The following is a 7491-nucleotide window of genomic DNA, read 5'->3' on the forward strand; positions in this document are numbered from 1 at the left end:
CCTTCCTTCCTTCCTTCCTTCCTTCCTTCCTATCTTCCTTTCATCCATCCTTTCTTTCATCCTTTCTTTCTCTTTCTCTTCTTCCTTCCTTCCTTTCTTTCTTTCTCTCTTTCTATAAGGGGTAGCTAGGTGGTACAGCACATAGAGTGCCAGACCTGAGGTAAGGAAGATGAGTCTTTCTGAGCTCAAACCTGGCCTCAGTCACTTACTAGCTGGATGACCTTGGGAAAGTCTCTTAATCCTGTTTGCCTCAGTTCCTCATCTGTAAAATAAGCTGGAGAAGGAAATGGCAAACCACTCCAGAATTTTTTCCAAGAAAAACCCAAATGGGGTCACAAAGAGTTAGACATGACAGAAACCTGAAATAACTGAATATTGACAACAATAAACAAGGGATAGCCTTGATGGAAATAAAGATGATGCATAAGAATCTCAGATAAGATTTCCCCCCAGGCAAATCCCTTCTCTCCCCAACCTCAAGTTTCTTCACCCATAAAATGGGGTTTAAAAATCACACCTACCTCACAAAGTTGTTATAAGGATCATTCCCCATTTCGTTCTTCCTCCCTCCCTCCCTCCCTTCCTTTCTTCCTTCCTTTCTCTGCCTCCTCTCCTTTCTTTCCTTCTGTCCACCCTTTACCTGTGGGTGTTCTGCATAAAGGAATATGAATTTTGATTGCTGAATGCTCACAAGATGTCTTGGGATTTATGGACTAGATTCTTTTTTTTTCTCTTTCCTACTTATTTATTCTATCATTTAAAAAAAGACTGGGACAATTAACTAATTCTTTTGTCCCATGTAGTTTCATTTATGATTTCTTGAAATACAGCACTAGAAAACCAAGCTTTGATAAAGCCCCTTGGGACTCAAATGGAGCTACTTGATCATGCCTTAAACCCAAATTACTCTGGCTCTCACTGATTGGCCAACAATAGGTCCCACACCACGCCTTACTTGTTTATAGTTTGGGTTTTTATGGTTCAGAGTGATTGTAAATAGCAATTGTTTCTGTTCTGGCCAGAAACCCCAAGGGTCTTCCCCTTCCAGATTGATTTTTTTTTTTTTGAGTAGGTAAAGAGGCCATTCTCTTTGCCTCATTTCTTACCTAGCCTTAATCACTGAATGGGTATTGCCTCAGACAAACTGAGACCTGGGAAAGACCTTAAACCAAAAAGTCCAAGGTCTTCCACTGCATCTGGGGGCATCTCTAGTTGTTCTGGTCTATGCCTTGCCACTGGACCCAGATGGCTCTGGAGGAGAGAGTAAGGCTGGTGACTTTGCAAAGGCCTCTCTCACTTAAATCCAATTCACTTACAAGTCAAGATATCACCTTCCTGATGTCATTGGTCCTCTTTAAGAATGAAGGACAAACAAAAATAAGGATCAAATGACATAATATATGTAAAGCACGTTGTAAATCTCAAAGTGACATATGTATGTGTGAATCATTATGTTTATTTTTAAAAATCATTATATACCAATAACCTCAACACCAGTTTTTTCAGAGTTAGAAATATTTGGTCGCTTTTGGCTTCCAGCTCGTGGTGGTGAAGGTGCAACTTCTTTCAGTCATCCCGAATCTGGGTTCATCTGACACTCAAGTCTTCACCTTTGTCGCCGCCATGCCGCCCAAGTTTGACCCAAATGAAATTAAAGTCGTGTTTTTAAGGTGCACTGGTGGTAAAGTTGGTGCCACATCAGCTCTAGCCCCCAAAATTGGTCCCTTGGGTTTGTCTCCCAAAAAGGTTGGTGATGACATTGCCAAGGCAACCGCTGACTGGAAAGAGCTAAGGATCCCAGTGAAGCTTACCATTCAGAACAGACAGGCTCATATTGAGGTTGTGCCTTCTGCCTCAGCCTTGATCATTAAAGTCCTAAAGGAACCTCCTTGGGACAGAAAGAAGCAGAAAAATATTAAACACAAAGGAAACATCAGTCTTGATGAGATTGTCAACATTGCTCGACAGATGAGGCACCAGTCCTTGGCAACAGATCTCTCTGGAACTATTAAAGAGATACTTGGAACAGCCCAGTCTGTGGGCTGTAACATTGATGGCTGACATCCTCATGATGTCATTGATGACATCAATAGTGGTGCTGTTGAGTGCTCTGCAAGTTAAAAGCTACAAAGGAGACTTGTAATAAATTTAACTTTTGACAAAAAAAAAATTTGGTCACAGTATGTTCACACGAAGAGACACTCATAATCCACCTGAGTCCTAAAAACCAAGGGTACTTGGAATGTAAAAACCATAAAATTCGTGTCCAGAAATTTACAGGATTTCTTTAAAGATAAAAAATGAAAAAAAAAGTGATTTTTAACTGAAAGTCTAGCACCACTCATCCATTAATTCACAGCCATTTTGATCTTCTGCCTCTTCAAAAATGCCACGTTGTTTGTTTTTTCTAAAGACTCATATAAAAAATAATAATGATGAAGATTCCATATACACTCAGAACAGGCAAGGTGCTAGAAACAGTCCTTATAGCCCTTGGGGAGCTTAGCATCTACAGTAACATAGACAAATAATATGAAAAGTAGGGAGGGAGTGGACTCTAAATAATCTCTATGGTCCCTTCCATAAGGAAAAGGCTATGGTTCTTTGACTATGGGAGAGTGACATTTCAAAAATGTTTTCTACCATAGAGGAATTATTACAATTTCCCCACACACATGCACATAAACACATATGTGCATGCACACGCATTCCATCATATATGCCCTATCCCCAAATGGCAAATTCTACTATCCCTTAGGAGATATTTCTGTTGGATAACAAAATAATTTTGGTCCTTTGATTATAAGCAATGCTTTTATGAACTAGCCAACTGTTGATTTTCTACTTCCTGCATACCCCCCTCCCCCTTCTTATTTATTTTTTTTGGTAACATGGGATAGCCATCATGGAGAGGCATAGGGAAATGCTATGTTTAGAAATGAAGTTGATACAAAAACAAAGATATCAATAAAAATCATTTTTAACTAAAGAACCAGTCAACCTCTTTGAATTACATATGAGTCTGACTATGGTGTCTCTGGGAAAAACTTAACGTTATTTTGGGAGCTTAAATAGTCGATATTAGGATCAAGTTCTTACACTCTTATCTCTTCTTTGTCAATAATAAGGGAGTCACCCTCACAGATCTATTCTACACAATCTTTGGCATTACCAGTTTTGGGGGGGGGGGTTGGTATTACCAGTTTTCAACACTAACAATATGGAAGATTGTTTAAGCCAGCATTAAGGCAATGTTAAGAGTGCTGGCTCTGGAAGCAGAGCACCTGGGTTCAAATCTTACCTTTCATGATTTTTACTTGTGTGACCTTAGCCAAATCACTTTGCCTCCTGGGGCTTTTGTTTTCTCATCTGAAAATGAGAGAGTTGAATGAGATGGCCTCTGAGGTCCCTTCCAGCTCTAGAGCTTTGATTCTATATAGTTAATGGTTATCCTCTAATTTGCTTCTGACATTGGGGTGTTCTCTTGAAGCCTACTGTTGAATGGCCAGGAATCACCTCAATAGATAAGGCATGTACTCCAAAATATAATCTTTGGCCTCTCCTTGGCCACATCCTTGGCACTCCTAAGTGCGTTATAGATCTATTGTCAATGAAGTGGATTAAACTCTGGGATCCAATTTCTATTTGGGACCTATACTACCTCTTTTAGTAATGAGTTCTTGCTACCTATGCTATAAAGTTAGTCTGTTAGCCAATTAGGATTTATTAATGCCGTGCCACAAGCCAGGCACTGTGGTAGGCACTGTGGATGCAAATAAAGGCAAAAGACAAGCCTTGCTCTCAAGGAACTCTCAGGTTAATTGAGAAGGCAGCAGGTAAACAACCGTGTACAAATAAGCTGGAGACTGGATCTGTTGAGGATGGTCTCAGAAGAAAGGTGCTTCAATTAGGAAAGACTAGGAAGGGTTCTTACAGAAAGTGGGTCTAGCTAGAGGAGCTAGAAGGCAAAGATGAGGAGGGAGGGACTTCCAGACCCTGAGGACAGCCAACAAACATGTTCCATTAGCCGATGGAACATCTCGTGATTGGAACAGCAAGAACATGTGTGTCACTGGACTGCAAAGTCCATGAAGGGGAGTAAGGTGTGAGAGGACTGGAAAGGTGGGAGGGGGCTGGGTTTTGAAAGTTTGTGAATGCCAAACAGAGAATTTAGTATTTGATCCTGGAATGAATGGGGAGCTGCTGGAGCTTTCTGGAAGAGGGGAGAGATAGTTTCCAACGTCCTCTCTAGAAAGATGAGTGTGAGAGCTGAGCATAGGATAGACTGGATTGGGGAGAGACCTGAGGCAAGGAGAGGGCCATGGTAAAGGGGCGAGGTTCTCCCTTTTATCTATGCTAATGTTACTTCTTTCTGACTTTGGGGGAGCCTCCCTAGACCTAATATTCTACAATTTGGAAAGGATATCCATGTGATCTCTTCTGGATGATTTTATGTATTCTTCTCACATAGCTCCTCAGCTGTTTTCTAGCCAGACAGAAAAGTTCTAAGCTTTTAAATCTTTTCTCTGAAGAGAGCTCCTTCATTCCCTGGATCGTTTTATTTGTCTTTGGACCCCGTTGAGCTTTGGTACGCCTTCCTTGCAGTTTAGTGTAGAGATATACGTGTAATGCTCTCGATTCAGAAACCCCATCATTTTGCACAAAGACGGGATAGCAATTTGGATTTGCATTTGCTGCTTTTTTCTCTGCTCTCCAGCATGGAATTGCTCTGTCAAAGGAGCACATTGGGCTGATGCCTTCAGGGAACAGTCTATAATAACTCTTAGATACTTTTCTAGGGTTTTAAGGAGAACTTTGCACACTAATCACATTACCTAGAGATGCTTTGCATTCCTCCCTTATCTGTAATTTGTTAGTGACAGGATCCCACAGACTCTGACTATAGGGTCCATTGACCTCTGGCACAGATACACCTGAAAGAAGAGAGAAAACATCAAGGACTAAACTATTGCTTACTTCGCAACACAGAATCATCATCATAAATTGTTCAGTGCTCATAAAATCACAGATTAAGAGATAGGAAGATAAACAGATGTTAGAGAAACAGACAGACAGATGGATAGGTAGGTGATAAATAATGTTAGAGAAGCAGATAGATATAGATAGACAGACAGAAAGGAAGAAAAAAAAGATTGATGATAAGTAATGTTAGAGAGACAGATGACAGATAAATGGATACCTGGGTAGATAGATAAGTAATGTAAGAGAAGCGTACAGATAGAGACAGACAGACATGTAGACAAACAGATACAGATAGCTACATAAAGAAATATATAAATACATACATACATACATACATAGACAGAGGAGCCTTTTTTGAGTGCTAACTATACCAAGCACTGTACTAATAAGCACTGTAGATACACATACAAGCAAGTAAGACAGTGCCTACCCTCAACAAGCTTACATTCTAAGAGAGGAAGATAACACATAAATGTCTGCTGGAAAAAAAAGAGGAGGAAGAGGGAAAGGAGATGGCAGAAGCAATGTGGTGACCTGGTTTCCTGGCAAATACAGCCAAAGTTTCACCCAATAAAGGCAGGGGAACCAGAGGTAGAGTCCAAGTTTCCAGAGGTGCAGAGATGGGCAGAGAGTTTGGCTACAGTGAAAAGCCTAAAATATAACTTTAGGTCATCATCTAATCCAAACCTTGATGAGGAACCTGCGATTCGTACAGGCCATTCTAAAGCCTCAGGTACTTGGGAGTGTGATCCAGAATACAGAAAATCCTCCAGGATGTACAAATGTAGACTCACAGAGAGAAGGGCCACTCAGGATCACCAGCCCCCTATAAGAGCATTGCCAGGCTGAGAAGTCTCACCTCCCTACTTCCTCGTCCTTCCTCCCATCAGTCACAATTAACTCTGTAGGAAAGCAGTGGAGAGGTCCAAACTCTAACAGCAGCTCTGAAATCCTACCTCTCTGGGGGTTGTTTTATGTTATTATTTTTTAGCTCATTATAAACAACACAAGAGCAGGGCAGAGGCTAGTGCCTTTGTGAGGACCATTGGCAATAAGGACTGCTTTGCCAGCTCTATGGGTCAGCTGCCCTGCCTTCCTTACTATGACAACACAGTCATTCTTTTAGTGGAAAAGGGTCAAAAATCAGAATCCTCAGTCTTAGTGGCTAAGGCCAGTCCCTGAAGGAATGATTGGAAGTTGAATTCAGTTCGTAGATCACATCGCTTTCAAAGGCTACCTGCTGCATGGGTAAAGAATGGTCTTCTTCATTCTCATCTTTCCTGAAAGAGACAATCAAAGCCACAAAAGGACATCAGATTTGCCCTATAAAAGTCACACCTTACTTTTTGGCATTTCCCTTGTTTTTCTTTTTTTTTTCTTTTCTTTTAAAGCAATTGGGGTTAAGTAACTTGCTCAAGGTTACACGACCAGTTATTTCTGGGTGTGGTGCTGAGTATCTGAGCCCGGATTTGATCCAGGTCATCCCAACACTGGAGCCAGTGCTCTTACTTGCTGTGCTACCTGGCCACCCCTCCCTTATTTTTCTTGATGCTTTTCCTAAAAGTATCAACATAAACACATCTTGTTATCAAACATATCAGTGTTATCATAGACCTTGGTACCATCCCAAACATACCTTCTTCATCAGTTTCATCATGGACCTTGCCATCATCATCATTAGATGTAAAGCTGTGTGGGGCCACAGAGATCATCCAATCTTGCCTCCCCCATTTCCTAATGAGGAAAATGAAACCTCCATCGGAAAATTGGAAAATGAAATCTCCATTGGAAAACTGGGAAATGAGATCTCCACTGGAGAATTTCAATTCAACAAACATTTATCAAATACATCCCAAATAAATGCATGGCAACAGGAACACAGATGGTGTTTAAAATTGCAAGCAGAAAATAAAGTCCTAAAGGGAACAAATAAATGTGAACCATCCTGATGATGGAGGAGAAGAATTTTAGGTCCACATTTGTTTTCCTATTTCCTTTTTCTTGGGTCATGGTACCAAGTCCATGAAGGGGCTCCAGAAGACTGTACTCCAGAAGTACAGTAGGAAAAGCACTAGATTTAGAGCCATAGAGATCTGGGTTCAAATCCTACCTCTGACATTTATTATAGATATGACCTTGGTAAGTCACTTCATGACCCTCATCTATAAAATAAAGGGGCTGGACTAAATGATCTATCTGTAAAGGTCCCTTCCAGCTTACTTACATAGATTTACTATGACCCTATGATCGCTTTAGGTTACCTACCAGTTCCCTGCCAACTGATACTGATGAATTATTCTATAACAGCTGGCTGTCAAAGTCATGTTTCTTTCACAACTGAATGAGAAAGTCATAATGAGCTGATATAAAATCCAATTTCTAGCTAGAGGTAGATTCCATCTCTAGAACAGAGAACAACTGTGTTGTCTCTTTCCCCAGACCAGGTCTAAAGACAGGTAATTCCAGTTGGTGGATAATCAGACCGCAGGAATTAACTGTCTCTAAACT

General features: G+C 40.8%; 1 pseudogene; it reads left to right on the top strand.

The window, feature by feature from the left end:
* The window catches only part of LOC138158493 (large ribosomal subunit protein uL11-like), a 7318-nt pseudogene extending 5197 nt beyond the window's left edge, over nucleotides 1-2121 (top strand).
* Nucleotides 2122-7491: the final 5370 nt, after the last annotated feature.

The sequence above is a fragment of the Petaurus breviceps genome, unplaced genomic scaffold (assembly GCF_028583685.1).
Source record: "Petaurus breviceps papuanus isolate PSGF00001 unplaced genomic scaffold, PetGlider_PUasm1.0 174, whole genome shotgun sequence".
Taxonomy (NCBI): domain Eukaryota; kingdom Metazoa; phylum Chordata; class Mammalia; order Diprotodontia; family Petauridae; genus Petaurus; species Petaurus breviceps.